The following is a 21,550-nucleotide window of genomic DNA, read 5'->3' as shown; positions in this document are numbered from 1 at the left end:
GCTCGACACTGACGGCTAGCTCCGGGACTTACGTGAGGATAAGCTCTCTGCACAGATGACCGGCCGGACGCCGCAAGCGCCATTGCAGGCTACAGTTGCCAGACCCCAACAGATAACTGAAAGAGCGCAAAACGACCGAATGGAGCCAAAAAACCAGAGGGCCGGAGTCGCCTTCAACGAGAACACCCATTAGCGATTCACGTGCAGAAGTAGTGATCGGCCCATGGGAAAAGAAATTTTAAAGGTACCAGTGACACGCAGACTAGGGACTGAAGTTTTTATTCCCAAGTAGGAAGTTAGACTACGAGTGTATGAACAGGATGCAATAGTGGCCGTTCGAGACGAAGAAACTATCCTTGTGTGATCTGCCCCACTCATATGCTACCCTCTTTTTCAGTAAGTCATGTAGTGGCTTCGCAGTTTTACTGAAATTACTCAGGAATGCCGATAGTATCCAATTAGGCCCATAAACACTTTAATTGTGCTGTAACCCTTGGATCTGGGTATTTCTCTATTACCTCCAGCTAGCAGGGTCGGGTTTTAATCCTGAAGCATTTAGTACATGTCTCAGGAACGTAACTTCCTTTCGTCAAAACTCGCAATTATCTACTTCAGGTTCCGTCATCGCAACCGACTGAATACTTCGTCTAGGCTCACGTTGTGCTCATCTAACGAGGCGGTCATTACATCATTATCGTCAGATATATGAAGACTTTGTTCCCCTATATGCCGGTTAACACGGTATTCATTAAACGCTAAAAAGTGAATGAAGCAGTTTACAGGCCCATTGGCATTTTATTGTATTCATAGTGGCCTGTTGGTAAGCTAAAAGCCGTCTTTTCGCGATCCCCCTCATCAATCAGTGCCTGAAGTACCCTTTACTTCGCCTTCCCCAACCACTGGCATCTAATTTCTTTGAGATCATAAGGAGAGAAAATTCCATGATCTGGCTGGTGCTTGGTGAACTTATGCCATCGGGCAACATCCCTCTGTCTCAGTTTCTGCCGCTTCTTGTTGCACCTGTTGTCGCAAATGATAGAAAACAGGGTTAAAAATCAAGTAAGATATAGGCTGGGAAATTCTTGCTACCAGCGAGCCTGGCGTGATCGGACGTAGCTTATGTGTAATGTACTCTGCTAACAAGAGCGGACTATGCCGCATCACCTAAAATTGGAAGTCGACAAATGTGAATGTCTAAGGACGGAAGTTTCGTTTTTGGGTCACGTTTTGACAGCGGAAGATCTGAAACCCGATCCCACTAAAGTAGCAGCAACAGAAAAGTATCCGCAACCAAGGACTACTGCTGACTTAAAAAGTTATCTGGGCATGATCGGATACTACCGAAGATTTTTGAGTAACTTTAGCAAAATTGCAAAACCCCTACACGAGCTAGTAAAGAAAGGAGTTTCGTATCTTTGGGCGGAAGCGCAGGAAGAGGCGTTTCAAACATTGAAAGAGAAGTTAACCAAGCCACCGATACTGCAGTATCCAGACATCACTAAACAGTTGTTACTAACGACTGACGCCAGTAAGTACGCGTTAGGGGCATATTTGAGCCAAGGTCCAATGCGAAAGGATTTACCAATTGCATACATATCACGTACTCTCAACAAGGCAGAGTTGAATTACAGTACAATAGAGCGAGCGTTGCTTGCCATAGTATGGGCAGATAAGTACTTCCGACCGTATCTCTTTGGAAGGAAGTTCAAGATACTCACGGACCATAAACCACTGTAGTGGTTTGGTAGCATTACGGATCCATCGTCAACATTAACGAAGCCTCGGTTAAAGTTGTAAAAATACGATTACCAAATCATATATAAGGAAGGAAAGCAAAATCGCATGGCCGACGCGCTATCACGCATTCGGAGTGTACAAGACGGTGACAAACAAACAAAGCAGGTTACAAAGAGGGGCACAAACGAGACTGATAGGCACGAAGATAAGCGAGGGGACGCCACAACTAAGACCGCAATCAAGGACTCGAATAGCAACGAGATAACGGAGACAGAGGCGACGGCTGAGATAGCAGACCCCGAAGAGACAGCTGACGCGACTGGGATAAGCGGAGGCAGTAACACATCCCAGATAAACAAAGATGATATTCTGAGAGCAGAGGATAAATTTGCAATTCTAAAGCAGATGCACATATCTCTCATAGGAGGCCATCAAGGAATGGGAAGGACATATGAACGAATAAAACAGTACTACACATGGCCGGGCGTGAAAGCTGACATAGAGAAGTTCACAAGGACATGCGGAAGTTGACAAAAGAACAAGATCACACAAGCTAAGACTAAGCAACCACTAGAGCTAACTCCGACCCCAGAATTTATATTTGAGCGCTGTGATATTGATACAATAGGTCCATTACCCATTACCCAGTATGGTCACAAATATATTTTGACTTTTCAAAACTCTCTCACGAAGTTTGTAATAGGCGTACCAATAGCTCGACAAGATGCTGATACAGTTGCACGAAATTTGGTGGAAAGCATTATTTTAAAATTTGGGATCCCGACGGCTCTGTTGAGCGACATGGGAAGCAATTTCATAGGCGATACCATGAAACGAGTCTGCAAATTACTGAGAATAGAGAAAATACTAACGACAGCGTTCCACCCGCAGTCCAGTGGAGCGCTAGAACGAACACACCGTACCCTGACGGAGATGCTGCGACGCTATGCGAACCGGGTCCAGACAGATTGGGAATGATGGGTTGCATTCGCATGTTTTGTGTACAATACTACTCCTCATAGTACCACGGGATACACCATTCTAATTGTTCTTCGGCAGGAAGTGCAATTTTCCGGGATGGCTAAAAAAGAAACCAGCAAACCTAATCCACAATTATGACGATTACGTGACGGAGATTCGACAGCGACTACAAATGTTACACCAAGATGTCCGTGAGGCAACACAAGTGAGCAGAGAAAGGAACAAGAATTACTACAACAAAACACAAAACCTGAGGGAATTTAGAAGGAATGATCGCGTATTGCTGTATGACAAGAGCGTGCTTCGGGGATGATCGAAGAAATTAGCCAATGGCGAGGGCCATTTACTGTGGTTGATGTGCAGTAACCTAACGTAGTAATCAGGCTAAAAGGGAAGAAATCTATAAAAGTGCATGCTAATAGGATGAAGGAATTTTACTGAACGAAAATATGAACGTTCTGTTAGAAGTCATGATGTAAAAGGAAGAAGGACCGCAGGCGACAAAGGGGCAGAAGAGTGACAAGTACAGATTCCAAGGATGAAGGCACTGTGGGTGACAGCAGTAGCCGGGAGTATCTTGCAGATCAGCCTCGCGGGACGAGAAGCGCCACCGCAAGATGTACAAGTGCAAAAATTCCAGTCAGCGCCGGGGATTTACTACGACAACCAGGGCAGCGTGACTTTGTACAGCACAACATGGAGAGTGGTGAGCTATTTTAACCTCAAGGAACTGCATGAAAAATTTGAGGACACGCAAGTGGTTGTCAATAGAGCGGTAACACATTGCGTGGGTAAGATGAATCAGGCAAAATGAAGCACCGGAGAGTGCGAGAATGTACAGCAAACTGTGAAATGGAATGTGAGTAAAATTTTTAGATCGAAAGAGTTGATTTATCAGTTGACTAGGCATGGACGACCGAGGGTCAAAAGAGGAATATTAAATTTTATAGGGGAGGCACGTAAGGTATTCCAGGAAGAGATTTTCACTCTGCAGCGGAGTGTGCGCTGATATGAAACTTCCTGGCAGATTAAAACTGTGTGCCGGACCGAGACTCGAACTCGGGAGTTCGAGTTCGAGTCTCGGACCGGCACACAGTTTTAATCTGCCAGGAAGTTTCATATCAGCGCACACTCTGCTGCAGAGTGAAAATCTCATTCTGGAAACATCCCCCAGGCTGTGGCTAAGCCATGTCTCCGCAATATCCTTTCTTTCAGGAGTGCTAGTTCTGCAAGGTTCGCCGGAGAGCTTCTGTAAAGTTTGGAAGGTAGGAGACGAGATACTGGCAGAAGTAAAGCTGTGAGGACGGGGCGTGAGTCGTGCTTGGGTAGCTCAGTTGGTAGAGCACTTGCCCGCGAAAGGCAAAGGTCCCGAGTTCGAGTCTCGGTCCGGCACACAGTTTTAATCTGCCAGGAAGTTTCAGGTAAGGTACTGTTTGGCACATTAGATGAAGATGATACGACATTCTTCAAAGCCAAAGTAGACGTACTCGAGGAACAGCAGAGAGAGCTGTTACGATTGCCCAAAGAACAAGTGATCATTGTGAGAGCGTCACTGACAGGGGTGAATCAAACACTTAACGCGGAAACTATGAATACTCAGATAATTGCAGAAGGAATAAGAAAACTAAGTATGCATGTAGAGTATTATGAGAATAGCACTAACAGGAAGGTACAACATGCCTTGGTTCTCTTAACTATTACATAGCAAATAATGCAGATTACTGGTATGTTCAATGAACTCGAGAGGGAATACGACTTATTAGTCTCTACAACAGTGAACGCGCAGAAAGGTCTATTAGAACCACACTTGATTAACTCCGTACAAGTGGTCAAGTATTTAGAGCTGATAAAAGAAGATTTAAGAGACAAAAAGTTCCCCGTTGAACTCACGAAGGACCAAGAGTATCTGTTACTTCGTATAATAGATATAGATGTAGTTCTTGCCGGCACTACGTTAAGTCATGTGTTAAATGTTCCTTTAGTGGACAGTAACGTATATACGTTATATAGAATATGGCGATTACCAGTGGAGTATGATCAGGCAAAGAAATTGTTCGCTTATATAGAGCCTGCAAAAAACTAATTGCTCATTGATGATGCGAAACGACAGTACGCGCTACTGTCCCGTATCCAATTACATTGTAAAAAGATCACGCTGAGAAGTCAGATTTGCAACAGAGGTTTGTTTTAATGTCCACCTATGACCACGAGCGATGTGAAGCTCGTATGCTGCAGCCTATAATAGAAGTTCCAAAAGATTGCAATCAAAAGTATGTCATATTGAATTAAAGTATCTGGACGGAGATACAAGAGAATGAATGGCTGTATGTCGCACCCAAGGACGAGAGTTTAACGATATCGTGCAGTGAATTACCCCCTAATGATCTTATCATAAGAGGTACTGGTAAATAAACATTTACAAGCCAGTGCAAAGGATATGGTGCGCAAGTCATGCTACAAGCTGACCAGTAATTAGTACTAATGCAAGCAAGAATGACATAGTACCTATGTTAAGTTTAGATATAGACTGTTGTATGGTAAATGAGGAGAAGCAGGATGTCACAAAAATACCTGTATCGTTACCCTTAGAACATAGTGTAAGACACTTAGATGACCTAAAGATAGCAAGTCACAAAGTAGATGAACTACAAAGCGAAATAGAATACCAGCAGCGAACGACCTTCCGAGGATGGTCACAAAGTATGTATTCCGTGTGGGGATACACAGGTTCAGTAACCATAGTTGTAATTATTATAATACGTTACTCATATATCTATTGTAAGTGTTGTCGAGGGTGTGGCAGAATATTGTGTGAAGTAGGAGGAAATTGTTGCGCTAAAGTGGGTATGACAAATACGGTGGAAACAGATAGCAGCCTTGAAAGAAGTGTCCGATACGCTCCTTGCCTCCATTCTGTACGCGTGGAGAGGAGGAATATGGTGGAGAGTATGAATAAAGTATACACGACGTACTCCTCTTCCCGGTCGAGTGCAGTGGAGAGACCAAAGTCAAACGCCACGACTCACTAAACAAATCGAACCACGCGCAACTACAGTGGAGTCATTGGTACCAAAAACAGATAGGAGATGAAAATACAACTTAAAAATTATGTACAAGTATAATTTGAAGTTGAATGATAAATTATGTTGTATAATATTTTATATAACCTTTTTCCTTTTCTTTTGTGTTGTGTTGCAAACTATATGTACGAAATTTTAAAGTGATCATAAAAAAAGAGGTCTGTACTATGTGTAATGTTATGTGAAACCTTGGTAATATTAGGTAAAGCTCTGGACTTTGAATTGTGCAATCCAAAACTTTGTATTGTTGTGTGAACTACGAACGATGAAAAGAGTGATATAGAAGTGTAATGTGGAAGTTACCACGACAAGTGTGCGAGGACAACAAACAACCAAATGTCAGTTATACTTACATTGTGCTTTCTATTTTTACGACAATTTACTTGTATTAGAGTTTATGATGTGAAACCTTGTTTTAAAATAAAGTCGGGCAAGTTTCGCTGGCACCACACGTAGAGATCGAAAATTTTGTAACTTCGAGAGTCCGAGCTTACAACATTTTCCCCTGCGGTAGGGGGGTGTCGCGAATGATAGAAAACAGTGTTAAAAATCAAGTAAGATGTTGACTTGGAAATCCTTGCTGCCAGTGAGGCGGACGTGACCGGACGTAGCTTATGTGTAATGTTTACTCTGCTAACAAGAGCGGACTATGCCGCATCACGAGGCTCGAGAGCTGTTACAAGCCGCAACGCTTGGACACAATGGTTGGTTGGTTGGTTTTGGGGAAGGAGACCAGACAGCGTGGTCATCGGTCTCATCGGATTAGGGAAGGATGGGGAAGGAAGTCGGCCGTGCCCTTTCAAAGGAACCATCCCGGCATTTGCCTGGAGTGATTTAGGGAAATCACGGAAAACCTAAATCAGGATGGCCGGACGCGGGATTGAACCGTCGTCCTCCCGAATGCGAGTCCAGTGTCTTACCACTGCGCCACCTCGCTCGGTGGACACAATGAACATAGCGGAGTACGGCCTGTTTGTCACGTAGGCATCACGTGCTGCCGCGTGACACACACTCACTGCTCGAGAGTACTGGAAACTTCTAGAACAAGTGGTGCAGGGTGCACTACCGTTTATAGAAAGGCTAGCCGCCATAATGTTGAGGGAGTATTGACAGTGATGGAGCAGCTGGTCAGTCGGTCAGATATGGTTTAGCTGGGGTTATGATGCTGTGAGATTGTAGTGCAGTGCTGCATAACGACGAGGGGGCTTAGACTCATTTCCATGTAGACAACACTTAGCCTGGTGCGCCCGCCTCTCCTATATTGGGACTTACATTACTAAGAAGGCAGTTAGTAGACTTTGTATATAGAACTGTTTATAAAACGGATGTGCCAGGGGTGCTTCTAGTGTACATATCCTCATGCAATGATTTATGATTGCACCCAGTGTAACCTGAGATCCCAGCCGAGTTCCGTATTCTAACGCACCCTACAGTCCTCTTTTCAGTTGAGTAAGTGCACAGAAGGCAGCCCACGACTACGAGACCTCCTGCCAAGTAAGTTCTTTGATGCGCATTCTTGCAGTCCTTCCATTCCCTCTCAGGACTCGTCAGTGGGACACGACACTGTGGGATTCCTGGTCTGTCTTTCTGCTTGGGAATAAAGACCCCGGTTCCTAGTGCGAGTGTCACTGGTACCTTTAAAATTGGTTTTTTAATGGACCAATATTGTTTGGTACACTTGAAGAAGACAATGCAACCTTCTTTAGGGGGAAAATAGATGTGTTAGAATAAGAACACAGAGATCTGTTGCGACCGTCTAAAGAGCAAGTAACTATAGAGAGAGCGTTACTGAAAGGGGTAAATCAAACTACAAACGTGGGGTTGAAAAATGAGCAGATTGTTGCCGAAGAAATTAGAGAACTGAGCGTTCATGTGGACGAATACGAAAACAGTACAATTAAGAAAGTACAACGCACCATGATCCTCATAACAATAATAGAGCAACCAGCGCAAATTACGGCTACGTTTAATGAATTGGAACGTGAATGTGATTTGCAGATTTCTGCCATAGCGAGCACGCAAAATGGTCTGTTGGAGCCACACTTGATATATCTCGTACAGGTTGTTAAGTATCCTGAAGTGGTTAGGTACCATTTGAAAGATAAGAAATTTCCTTTTGGACTCACGGGAAACGTATTTTTATCAGGTAGTACGTTTACTTATGTGATGTTGTATCCTTAGTCCATAGCATTGTATATTTACCTTATATAAGGTTTGGCCCCTACCATCTGCATTTGATGAGACGAAGCGATTATTCACTTATGTAGCACCCAAAAAAGAATTTCCGATCATAGACGAAGTGAAGTGACATTATGAACAACGGTTCAATGAGTAACTTCTATGCTAAACAAACACCCTGAGACATCAGATATGTAAGCAGAATTCGTATTAATGTCCACATACGATTACGAACAATGAGAAGCTCCCATGCTGCAGCCCGTAAGAGAAATTACTAATGATGACGATCATAAATACATAGTACTAAACGCTGGACACAGATACGGAACAGTGAATGGTTGTATGTCGGCCCAAAAGAGGAACGCTTGATTGTAATGGGTAATGACCTGCCTCCTACTGACCTCATTGTACTAGACACAGGCAAGCTAAGCTTTTTAAGTAGATGCATGGCTTATGGTACCTAAGACAAACGTAGAGATAGATTGTTACCTAGTGGAGGAAGAGTAACGGGAGATATTCCAGATCTCTATAATCTTAAAGATTTACAAGTGCTCAAGATCGCTGGACATAAAACAGAGGACCTACAAAGTGAAATAAAGTACCAAAAACGTACGACCTTGAGAGGTTGATCGAGAAACGAGTACTCCATGTGGGGGTAGGCTGGTTCGATAATACTCTGTTTCTTAATTACGACCTGTTGGAAGTGTAGCTGACAACTTTGTAAATTTGGAGAAAGGTATTGTACTAACGTATGTGTAACTACTACGGTAGTGATTAGTAGCACTCCCATACACATTTTCCCGATCTGCACAATACGGTGAAGAGAAAGAGTTAGTGGAGTACGGTGCTAGAGCAATTCGACGTAATATTCTCCCTGGTCGAGTGTTGTGGAAGGAATGAAGGCAACCACCCCAGTATACCGGAAAGACGGGAGCTGACATGTTCAAATGGTTCAAATGGCTCTGAGCACTATGGGACTTAACATCTGAGGTCATCAGTCCTCTAGGACTTAGAACTACTTAAACCTAACTAACCTAAGGACATCACACACATCCATGCCCGAGGCAGGATTCGAACCTGCGACCGTAGCGGTCGCGCGGTTCCAGACTGAAGCGCCTAGAATCGCTCGGCTACTTCGGCCGGCGAGCTGACACGTCCACGATAGAGTAATCCAGATTGTGTCCTGATAAAAGATAAAATGATGTGTTATACTGCATGTAATTTCGAAAGGTGTATTTCTATTGATTCGAATAAACTGGATATGGATATGTATATGACACCTACATCCCAAAAATAATGTGTACTGGTGTATTATACGTCATGTAATTATAAAAAGTGTGTCTATATTGTGGTACCAATGATTCCAGTAATAAGAATTTTATATTATGTGAAACTGTAACCTATAGCCAAGAACGAAGTGTAGTGAGGTGTTATATGGCACATACTCATGAAAAATTGTAACTCTGTTGCTATGCGAGAATGTATTGTGCGAAAATATGTACTACTGAAAACTGTGATTTTATACGGCTCGTGTGAATGGAGCAGGGCGAAGAAATTTATTGTATGATGACTATTTTCCTTGATGGACCTGTTCTAACGCACTTTTTCGTACGTAATTATGTTATATGAGAATAAATCTATGAAACAGCCCACTTGCACTCACGGCTAGGCAACGAAAATTTTATAACCTCGGAGACTCAAGCTTTCCTGGGCGAGGGATGTGGTGCAAATGTAAAAAATATTCCGACCAGCTCATTACTTCAATTTTGTAAGAAGTTCTTGGTCAAGAGGCAGCCGAGAGGCTGTTTCAACAGCGGAAGCGGCGAATCAATATTTGATATCGATTGAGCTGATGTGACGGGCAACAGCAGCTTACGTGGATAGTCCCTCGTGCTGCAGCTTACAGATGTTGCAAGGGAGGAAAATTCCAGAATGGCCGAATATGGCACAAAGGCCGTGAACAACCACACCAAGGGCAGCTTCACTGAATCTTCTAGCAGGGCAGTGTGCAAAGGGAGTCGTACAAATAAGAGCAGTCAGCATTACTGAAGGGAGAGCAATGAGCAGGTGTCGCCATCTCCATGACGCTCGTCAGTCTGAGCTGTACTTAGTTTATTTCCCTAGCCTCGGCCAAAGCAGGTCGCATGTCGGACTAAGAGAACGCCTAGTTCGTTCTACATTGACGGCAGCCTGTAACTAGGACTGTAGTTCCAAGCAATGAATTCACACCGGTAGTGAAACACTTTTACCCTGTTTCCTGAGTAGCCCTACCGAGTTACGGACTCTGCACCACTCAAACCTTGCTTTTCAGCTGAAGTCGGGGAATCATCAGGTGTCCCACCATCAGTTAATGTTATCGAATTTCATATTTCTAAGTAAGGTCTTCTGTCATTCATTTAGCTTTCCTTCTCTCACCCTCTCAAGACACGACAATATCGTTCAGAGATCGCGGAGCCACACCAAAGTTGGGAAGGTGAATCGATACCAAAAATAGGGAGGGCTCTCTGTAATCCGCAACATCCGATGGGAGACACTCCAGAAGACACGCCCTCCCGCTCAACGTAGCAGCGCCCACACACTGAGGTCAACATAAAGTTGAGCATTCAAGAGCTCAGCCCATTTGGAGATCTCAGCTAGGGCTGTAAGCATCATCGTTTAAGACAGTAGTGGCAGGCAGTTGGTAGTGGCAGAGGCCGCTGTCCATCCAGGAGCATCGCTGCAATAATGAAAACAAAAATTACTTCATTAGATTGTGCACCCTTGTACTCTCTCTCTCTCTCTCTCTCTCTCGCCCTCACACACACACTCACACACACACACACACACATACACACACACACACATACACACACACACACATACACACACACACACACACACACACACACACATGTACATACTCGCCCTCACACACACACTCACACACACACACACACATACACACACACACACATATATATACACACACACACACACACACACATGTACATCCTTAAGTATCTACTGAGTCTAATTCCAATACTACCTTTATAACCCAGATTAAGTTACACACACAAAACTGCTTTTTAAAGCAGTACAGCTTTGATTCCATATTTCTAGATTTCCAGAAGGCTTTTGACACCATTTCTCACAAGAGACTTCTAATCAAATTGAGAGCCTAAGGACTATCGCTCGAGTTGCGCAAATGGATTCGTGATTTCCTGTCGGAAAGATCAAAGTACATACTAATCGACGGAAAATCATCCAATAAAACAGAAATGATATCCGGCGTTCCCTAATGAAGTGTTGTAGGCCCTTTTGCATTTCCTAATCTAAATAAACGATTTAGGTGACAATCTGAGCAGCCCTCTTAGATTGTTTGCAGATGCTGCTTTCATTTAATGCCTAGTAAATTCATCAGAAGATTAAAACCAATTGCAAAAATTATTCAGACAAGACATCTGCATACGAAACTCCAGTCCCCGTCTTGTTAAGAAGAACGATGCAATGTTTTTCTGGCATGCATGCATGCACAGGCTCTGCAGTATCGTATTTATCGGTCGATACCAGGCAGTTAAAAAGTCCTCTACTGTACGAAAATTACATAATGCTTGTGCAGGCACAGATTTTGACGCAGGAACGACGACACACGGAGGCTTTGATCTGGCTGTGAGTCGCACACGGACAACGAAAGTGGTTGAGGCTACAGCCGGCATAACGCGAGAAGTCCAGGTTCGAGACGTGGTCTGCCACAAATTTTCACCGTCGTCGTTTCCTCATACAGCTGAAGATCGTTCATATTTGAAACTGTGAATAAATTTCGTGTAAGATGCATGTATGGTGAAAAAGATGATAATTGTCTCCACTTAAGGAAAAACGTGAGGGGATCCACACGAGTACGGAACGAAATCCCTTTAATTTCGGTTGCAAGAAAAGTCTCACATATTTAAAGGTGTCAATTCGACTAAATATCTCGGAATTACAATTACGAGGAGCTTAAATTGGAACGGTCACATAGATAATTACATGCAGGCGTTGTCCGCCAGGAAATATCATAGGCGTCAGCTGTGAGCTCAGACATACTCATGTGCTTAATACCTCTAGACGTTCCCAGCTGTGGATTATTCTTTGGGCATTGCAACGAACAAATCATGAATATTATATCACGAGCAGAAAATCCAGGTGAGAAATCTGATCCGCGCGAATCAATCTATTTTGAGGTTTGGTTGCGAATATATCGACAAACGTATGGAATTATGCTGTGTGGTAGTAGACCCAAGTAGAAACAGTGTAAGGTTTGCGGAGGAAAGTATGCGCGTCAGTTTTGCTACGGAAGGTAGGCGCATATCTGTGGGTAAACTGTAAAATCGCTTAAATTTATCTGATGTGTTCTGGACAATGACCACACGGCATGTGGTGTCAGATTTGAGCCGAAACACTGCGTTGTGTCATTAGGCACGTTTCGACTCACTGTAGGCTCATCATCAGATGTTGGGCAATCACAGGGATTTAATTTTGTGGACCACGTGTGGTTGGGTTTATTGTGCTGGCGAAAACAACAGAATTAAGATAAAATCTATACGAATTATAAACAGAGTCAAATGTTTAGCGTGTATTCTTAAAGCCGCGCGCGTCTAAGGGCTGTATCTTCACGCTAATATAAAATCAGTTCTGACTCACCGCTATTCTCACAAGTTTTTGGATCATTTGGCATACAAGTGATCAAAATAATAATGGTTTCAGGTATTTCTCTGTGTATATTTTCGGTGGGCTTCACACAATGTGCGTTTTGCAAATTAAAGTTCCTTCAAAAAAGAAAAGAAAGGAGAATTATGAGGGCTACTATGCGATAAAGTGTGAGAACTACGAAACTGAGAGAACTAAAAAGCGGAGAGAACCTGTGACTCGACATACCTTTCTGAAAGAACACATCTTTTCTACTTGGGGATTGGAGCGTTCATTTCTCCACACAGTCTACTACATTTATTATGTATTACTGAAAACTGCATGCTACCAGTATTTAATCTACGTAACTTATTGTTGTTACTACACTCTCGTTAAATATCACTGCGAAAAGTTGTCCATACGAAGAAGTTAATCTACGTGAATGATATTATAAATTAAAATTTACCTGTTCTGGCGCTTTGTACCCGCATACAACCCAAATCCCATCCACGGAGTTTCTGGAAGAGATTTCCCTTACTGCGGGATTTTTATCTTGCACTCCTTTGCAGCTTGGTGCTATGGGTGAGCAGCAAACTGTTTTGTTGTGCTTTGTTGCTTAATTCTTTAATAACTTGAGAATCAAATGATCACTGATTGAATTTGTGTCAACTGCTTCTGACAATGGCAAATTAGAAGTGGTACACCGTGTTAACTATGTGAAGGAACAGTTATTCAAGCTGCTTGTTTTCTACAGTGGTTTAGAGAGGGAAACTGCAACAGAATTGTAACGCGCAGTGTACATGATGCAGGAATGATATTTTCCACGTGGTGTCAGTGTTCGCCTTCATGGTCACACTACTAGCGATATGAAAGAATTTGATGAATGAATCCGTATCTAAATGGAGTCCCACATCTAAACTGCTTACAGTTACGAGCACATGTAGAGAAATACCGAGAGGAGCTACGTAAAGCCAAAGACTGTACACTGAGGCAGGTTTGTTTGCTGGCCAGTCTAAAGTGATGACTGCTGAAACAAGACGTGGTTCAAAGGAGCAAGACTTAAATTACAAGTTTTGCTACGAACTGCGAGAAATGACAACAGCAAAGCAGACGTTTTGGCGCAAGTGTACGGAACAACATCACGGAGTGTGAAATGTTTTTCAACTGATAACAACATTTCCAAGACGGAAAGGAAGCTATTATTGATACGTACATTCGGTCCGCCACCAGCACGAATGATGAGAGAGAGCATCAAATAAGTGTGGTATAGACGGAATCAGTAACTACCTATGAGTTGATGTCTTCTTTCTTCGTGTTGCTTCAGTTGACTGAGGAATTGAAGGTAGCAAACGTGAATTGACACGCGTGAACGAAATCTCCCTTTTCTGCAAACTGTCGTCAAGTGTATGACACCTGATATTGTTATTTAGGTCCGGTAACGCACAAACAACCATTACGAGTGATGAGCACAGCAGCCTTGTCCTTGACTGTTACCGAGTTTCGGCATAAATATTTCTGTTAGTTCCAAAAGAAATCATTGCCGACAGTAACAGACAGGCTTGCAGACGTCGCGAAAAGCTTAATATAGCCTTTGGAGATTATTTACAAATCAAATGCAAGTACCTTGCTCGTATCTCCCCTTTTCGTTGTGCTGTGTTGTGGTAGCCCTTATCGAACTTTTTAAACGCGCCTTGTATAATTGCTACATTTTTCAGTTGACTATTGGTACCTCTACAACTGATCTGCTACGGTACGTATAGATGAATCATAAAAGACTGTGTGGAGTGTCACAGTCGCAGCAGGGGGCGCAAATGTGAGCGTCCGCCAGGCCACCTTCGTCGCCGCCCAGAATATTACAAGCGTAAAACAAACCTCACGCAGAGGACCAACAAGCAGTGTATTGCAGTTAATCAATAAATGTTATTGTTCTGCCATCAGGAGCCATCCGTGGACACACCCCATCATCCTCTTGCTCGTGCCCTACAGAGAACCCACGCTCTGGTGACGTCAGTGAAGTTCTGTGCCTGTTTACAGATGGTGGACAATCACAGGAGCTTTATTTTATAGACCACGAGCAGTTATTCGTTGGGCTTATGTGTTGGTGACAACAACTTAATTAAGATAAAGTCTCTGCTAATCACAAACAGAGCTGAACATTTAGCATGTATTCAATTCTCACAAGTTTCTGGATCGTTTGACACATAAGTGATCATAAAAAAACCATTTTTTAGTATTTCTTTGTATAGTTTCCGTTAACTTGACCCACATTTAACTATTTTTTCCAGCATCACAATCACATTCGCTAGATACGTGTGTTCTAGGAATTAAAGTTTATGTAAAAAAATTAAAAAATGTGACGGGAAACCAAAAGAAGTTTCAAAGCTGGTTAATGGGGCAAAATTTTAGAATCTCATGAAACGACAAGCTGTTGCTTCGATACAAATGAATCAAGGTTACAATGGCGGTGAGGACTGCTGTGCGATAAGGTGAGAGAGCTACAAAACTGGGAGAACTATAAAGCAGTGAGCACCTGTAAATCGACACATCTTTTTGAAAGAATTCCTCTTTTCTACTTGGAGGTTTCATTTTTCCACACATAATGTGACGTTCATTATGTATTACTGAAAACTGCATGCCACCAGTAATTAATAACGCCTAATTTATTGTTATTACCGCATTATCATTAACGAATAATACGAACAGCTGTCAATACGTGGAAGGAAACCTACGCGAGTATAAATTAACAACTGCCTCTTCTGACGCTTTGTACCCGCATACAACCCAAATCCCGTCCACGGAGTTTCTGGAAGGGATTTCCCTTATTGCGGGATTTTTATCTTGCACTCGTTTGCAGCTTGCTGCTATGAGTGAGCAGCCAACTGTTTAGCGGTGCTTTGCTGTTTAACCCTTCAACAACCTGAGAGAGAAATTATCACAGACTGAATATTTGTCAGAAACCAGGTAATAATCAGAGAGAACTTTACACGATACAAGTAATGGTTACTTTCGCATCAGTTAGCAGGAAATGTGACAGAACTAACAAGAAAATTTCGGATGAAGATGACTGTGCAAGTGCTAAATCGTAAACCATGCTTAATACGTGAAGGAACGGAGTGATTCAAGTTGCTTGTTGCTACACTGTTTTAGAAGGGGCACTGCAACAGAAATGTGAGATACATTGGATATCATACAGGAATGGTATGTCCGACATGTTACCAATATTCGCCCGCATGAGCTCACTGCTAATCGTGTGAACGAATTAGAAGCACGGAGCGGTTTCTAAATGATATCTCACATTTAAACTGCTTACACATACAAGCGCGTGAAGGGAGACATGGAAAGGCACCGCGCAGAACCGAACACTACGCAGGAGCAAATTTGTTTGCCGACCGAAGTGGCCGTGCGGTTCTAGGCGCTGCAGTCTGGAACCGCAAGACCGCTACGGTCGCAGGTTCGAATCCTGCCTTGGGCATGGATGTGTGTGATGTCCTTAGGTTAGTTAGGTTTAACTAGTTCTAAGTACTAGGGGACTAATGACCTCAGACGTTGAGTCCCATAGTGCTCAGAGCCATTTGAACCATTTGAACCCATAGTGCTCAGAGCCATTTGAACCTTTTTGAACCAAATTTGTTTGCGGTCCCGACTAGGATGATGAGTGCTGAAAAAAGGCGTGGTGCAAAGTAGCAGCGCTTATACGTCAAGTTTTGCTACATACTGCGAGAAATGACCACAGTCACGCAGATGATGCTGGCGCAAGTGACGGAACAACATCCGTGACCATGAAGTGTACTTTGGACTGATTACAACACTTCCGAGATGGAAAGGAAGTTGTTATTGTTGCGTACATTCGTGACCACCACCGGCTGGAATGATGACAGACAATATCGAATAAGTGTGGTATAGACTGTCACTGAATCAGTAACTATCCATGAACTGATATCTTCCTTCTTCGTGCAACCCAAATTGACTGAGTAACAGAAGATGACACCTGCTGGCACAGGTAAATTGACTCGAATGAACGGAATATATCTTGTCTGCGAACTATCGCCAGAGAGTACGAGACCTGGAGTTGTCCGGTACGGTATAAAAAAAAACAACCATCACGATTAACGCGCACAGTTGTCTGCCTTTCATTTCGTCCGACGTTCGTTATAATTATTTCGATCAACTCCAAACTATAATATAAGAATATTATTTAGAAAGCAAACGAAAATATCTCACTTATAACTTCCGTTTTCACTGTGTTATGGTATCACTACAGATGAATAGTAAAAGACTGTATGGTGTGTTTTTTCACAATCGTTTCATACAGTATCACTGAAGGGTGTGCCTGGAACTGACTGGCTGACCCTTGACGTTGTGACGGGCGAGTAGTTGGGTCCAAGGTACTTTACAATCGAGAACACGCTTCAGAACCAGAGACGAACCACAGTTGGTTCCTATTCTGCAACCGGTGAAGAGAGCTCGTCAACACAGAAGGTTTCTCAGTTGGTGGTGGAACGCTTTCTACATTATAAGCTCAAACGATGACGTTAGTTCGCAGACAATACTTAGATAAATCCATGTGTCATTGATCACTGGCGGCACTCCTATCGTATACCGTCGAACAAGTCATTTCACAGGCAACGTATATGTGATACTTCCGAGTGACAGCTTGCAGGTTACTAAACACCACAATGGTTCAAACTAACAAAACGAACATAAACACATTTACGTCCGACGCTACTCATGCTATAATTAAAACATAAGGCTTTTCTTTCAATTTATATACACAGTCTTATATAGCCACTGTCATATATACTGAGGGTAGACCAATGCAGAAAACGAAGTCTTTTAATAAGCAAACTTTTTAAATTAACGAACGAAAATAGATTTGTCAGTTTTTTAAGTTATTCTTGCTACTTGTGAAAAATACATGAATATAACAATGAAAGTAAACATATTTGTTTGTTATACTTTATAAATCACCAGTCTAAACTTAAAAATTGCTTCACAGAACATCAAAAATCTCTCAGATCAAAAGAAATAAGTTCAGATAAAATGTTTTATTTATAACTTGTTGCACACATTTCTGTGATACCGAGAGATTTAGTGATAAGGAATGAAGTTCCATTTCACTGCTTGTGGACACTGATATTGTTTTCAAAATTTGGTAGATTTTTTATGATGAATCCAATTAACGAATATATTTATTTTGGAGGTGATCGCCAGACTACTGGACTGTCATTTAGAAACTGGCTATGGATAACCACTAGGCATTATTCTCCCTCTTTCTGAGTTTTGAACTACAACACAATGTTATGTCATGAAGCACTAGTTAACGGAAATACACCAAATATGTTAATATATTAATCTGTTTGATTAAAATATTAGCAGTGATGCAAAGAGCGACTAAGGTGTTTCTTACCAATAAAATTCTCATAGTTATATTTCTTCAAAACTTTACAACATTCAACTCTTTTTTCTGACGCCTGTTAATGCGCAGTGTTTATCTTTGATGTTATTAAAAAAAATGGTTCAAATGGCTCTGAGCACTATGGGACTTAACATTTGAGGTCATCAGTCCCCTAGAACTTAGAACTACTTAAACCTAACTAACCTAAGGACATCACACACATCCATGCCTGAGGCAGGATTCGAACCTGCCACCATAGCAGTCGCGCGGTTCCGGACTGCAGCGCCTAGAACCGCTCGGCCACCGTAGCCGGCTGATGTTATTCCGTTTGATGTACAGTACAGAAAGAAAATGATGCAGAATGAATTTTGAGGGAATCTTTCACAGTTCTTTGAGAAAATGTAGTTGACATTTGCCTCCATTAATGTCTCTCGATCAGGATTAACTGAAATGCTTACGTGGCCTGCTATAGGTTATAACTCTTCCTGGTGGAGGTAAACGGAAGATCATTCACTAGACAAGAAATCCAGTTAAGAATGTAGCCTACATGCATTCGTTACCAGATAAAAACTACTGTGATAGTTCCGAGACTAACTGTCCTTAAAGAGGTAATGACAGTAAGCGCTGTATTCGCTCACTTACTATTACTATCCAAAAAGTAAGTGATTTGTTGATTCACTATGACCTATTCTTCAATAAATTGCGTCTTTGATGACAGAGTTACCCCCCAGAAACTCATAATATTTTTTTTGTTCATTGTATGAAGAGAAACATAATATCGACCACTTAAAGATTCTCCAGCTGTTAGTGCTCTTTTTCAGTTGGCCGATGTTCTCAAATACCTACATTTCTCAATACACATCTTTGTGCTCGATATCAGGCACACATTTTGCTCTATACCATTAAAATGGAGGTGCAGAAATGAAATGACTGATATGAGGCAATTTTGTGTGCGAAGTAAATTACAGTTATATGAAGAGAGATAGAGAAGCAAGTTGTCTTGACGGTAACACTCGCAATGAGAGACACTGCATTCGTTACTAGAACGCAAGCTGAAACATTTTGCTTTTTCTGTAATCGGTAGGAACTATGAAACGACAATAAAAATTGGCAAAGTAACTGACTTAAGAGTGCTAAGGTACCAGATGAGCCTCATGTGACAAACCCATTTCGTTCAACGTCTACTGAAGAACCAGAGCTCACCATTCAGCGCGGACTGAAGCGTCTCCTCGTACCCCTGCGCGGCTATCACATCAGAAGGGACAGGAACGCACAGCTCACACAGCTATCGGCATCAGCTACGAAACTCACCTGTAAAGATACAAATCACATTAAATATTGATGAGGCACAACACTCGAGCATTAAACTTACCGATGAAACCTACCTTAGCTATTGCTCTCTTCCATCCACACGTTTCGCGAATTTGTTTACTTTCAATTTCTGTAGAAGTGTTTCGTCAGCTCCCTGATTCGCCTTCTCACCTGCGTATGCCTTAGAACTTGAAAAGATGGAGTGACTGAAGCGTAATTAAACCCCGGAGGACTGTAAGGGTTCTTGTGTGCTACACGCACTGCCTAGATATGAGTTACCGTTAAATAAACAAATTTCCTATCACGTCATGAAGTTTTGAATGACTCTACTAATTTTATGTAAAGTTTGACTGTGAACCTCAAGTTCGCACTCAGAGGAATGAAGTGGCAGTGTCGCCACCTGTGAAAAATTAACTGTTTCTTTCCTTTTTTCATTTCTGATGTACTTCACTTTTCGGATAAACCCCTTACAACGGCGACAGCCATTTCGGATTCCTTCTACGGAAAGTAATTGATGTTAAGACTGGAAGCATGTGACATTATTCAATAAGGAAAACAAGGCGGTTGTAATGATGGATCGGCTCGCTAATTAATTTACACGAAGCGGTTGATTGTTAGAAACCGTTCCGTGCTTCACCGAGGCTGCTTCGGAAATGTCTGAGACTCGCTGGCAGAGCAGTACAGCTCCGCAGCGCCGTGACGCGGCGCTTTATCAGCAAAGAGATAAGATAAAGGTACCGCTAAGCTTGCAGCGCCTCGCCGCTGTGCGCTTGCGCTCTTGTAAGGTATACACATCCCTAGTGTACCGCTCGTTTTAAAACATACTTTAGTGCTTGTCGATGTAACGCTTCAAATTAACATTTCTACAGTCTAATGCTAGGTCTCGAGAGAACTTGCGAGAGGCGCAGAATAAACATTAACTCAACTGTTTGTACGTGAAAGAGACTCGGCGGGCGTTTTGGGTGCAGGTTTCCGCCATTCATTTGTTTTTCTATGTTTCGTCGCTGTTGCCGAGCCTCGTTGCATCCTAGGCAGCAACTGAGTGACGTAATGATGGGGCTGAGGATCCATATTCACCGCGTTGAAGGGGCGGGGGGTGGGGAGGGATTACGGCTCAGCAGTGCAAACGCCACCCATCTGGTCATCCAGGCTTAGATTTTCAATGATTTCGCTGCGTAGCTTAAGCCTAATACTGCTATGGTCCCTTTGAAAGGACATGATTGATTTTATTCCGCATCTTACCTCATTTCGAGTTCATGTTTGGTCCCTGAAGACCTCGTTGTCGACGGGACATTAGACTGCAATCTTACTTATTATCTTCCTTTTTGACTGTAAGTGACAGTATCATGATAGTTTCTTGATCTTCGTAACAACTTTTAACTAAGAGAGAAACATCTTTCGACTTATTGGGCCATCCTGACCCTACAATTGACTGTCTCAACCGTAAATGAAACATCCATTGTGACGTTCTATGTAATAAAAAATCAGTTACGAACAAGCCGCACTTCATGTGAGAACACAGAAGGCTGATCATTTAATCGTTTGATATATTGTACCTATTGAAACATTATACCGATAAATACTAAAACGGATATTAAAATAAGTTGTACACTGCATATGTTTGTAGTGTACATTCTCATTGTTGGAAACACAGCAACTATAGGGCAGCCAGTTTTCGCGTAACTATGATCTGAGGAGCCACAAGCCACTTTACAAAAAACAAACGATTCTCTTTCTTTTGTAATAACTATCGTGATATCCGAGGCACTGATGTAGAATTCAGTTAACGTTAATGTCGTTATTTACAAGTGTCGCATATATTTTAAAGCTTCCTTGCTCTAAGGTTATGGTTGCGGCGTTTGGTGCACTATCTTCTTGACTAAAGCTGTATTCTCTTGTAAGGGAGAGGGTGTTTTTCGTTCTAAGGTACCATGAGTAATACGAATTAAAAGTGTACAAATTGTCTGAAACTCGTTCCAAGAACATACCATGTCAGAACCGCAGAGTGAAACAGTTAACCTTAGAAACTGATATTTGTCTCATTTATATAGATATGTTTAATGTGCGCCTGTGATGGTGAACGATCTCTCAATTTGATGAGAGTCACAAAAATTCTGAGTCACGACGTCAGATGTAATTTGGGAGATATCTTATATACACTGATACAAGCACGAAAGACTGAAACAAATAATAAATATGTGTTGTTTAACCGTACAAAATATTC

General features: G+C 42.3%; 1 long non-coding RNA gene across 1 annotated transcript in view; it reads right to left on the bottom strand.

Moving 5' to 3' along the window:
- Positions 1-19,968, bottom strand: part of LOC126457293 (uncharacterized) — a 29,007-nt gene extending 9,039 nt beyond the window's left edge. The window contains exons 1-2 of the long non-coding RNA XR_007585453.1: positions 19,401-19,968; positions 19,219-19,326 (exon numbers count right to left, since the gene is read on the bottom strand). This is a non-coding gene — a long non-coding RNA (uncharacterized LOC126457293). The remainder of the gene's footprint in view (positions 1-19,218; positions 19,327-19,400) is intronic.
- Positions 19,969-21,550: the final 1,582 nt, after the last annotated feature.

Source organism: Schistocerca serialis, chromosome 2 (assembly GCF_023864345.2).
Source record: "Schistocerca serialis cubense isolate TAMUIC-IGC-003099 chromosome 2, iqSchSeri2.2, whole genome shotgun sequence".
In the NCBI taxonomy this organism is placed as follows: domain Eukaryota; kingdom Metazoa; phylum Arthropoda; class Insecta; order Orthoptera; family Acrididae; genus Schistocerca; species Schistocerca serialis.
Note: the sequence above shows the minus strand (reverse complement) of the source record. Positions and strands in the feature narration are given on the sequence as shown.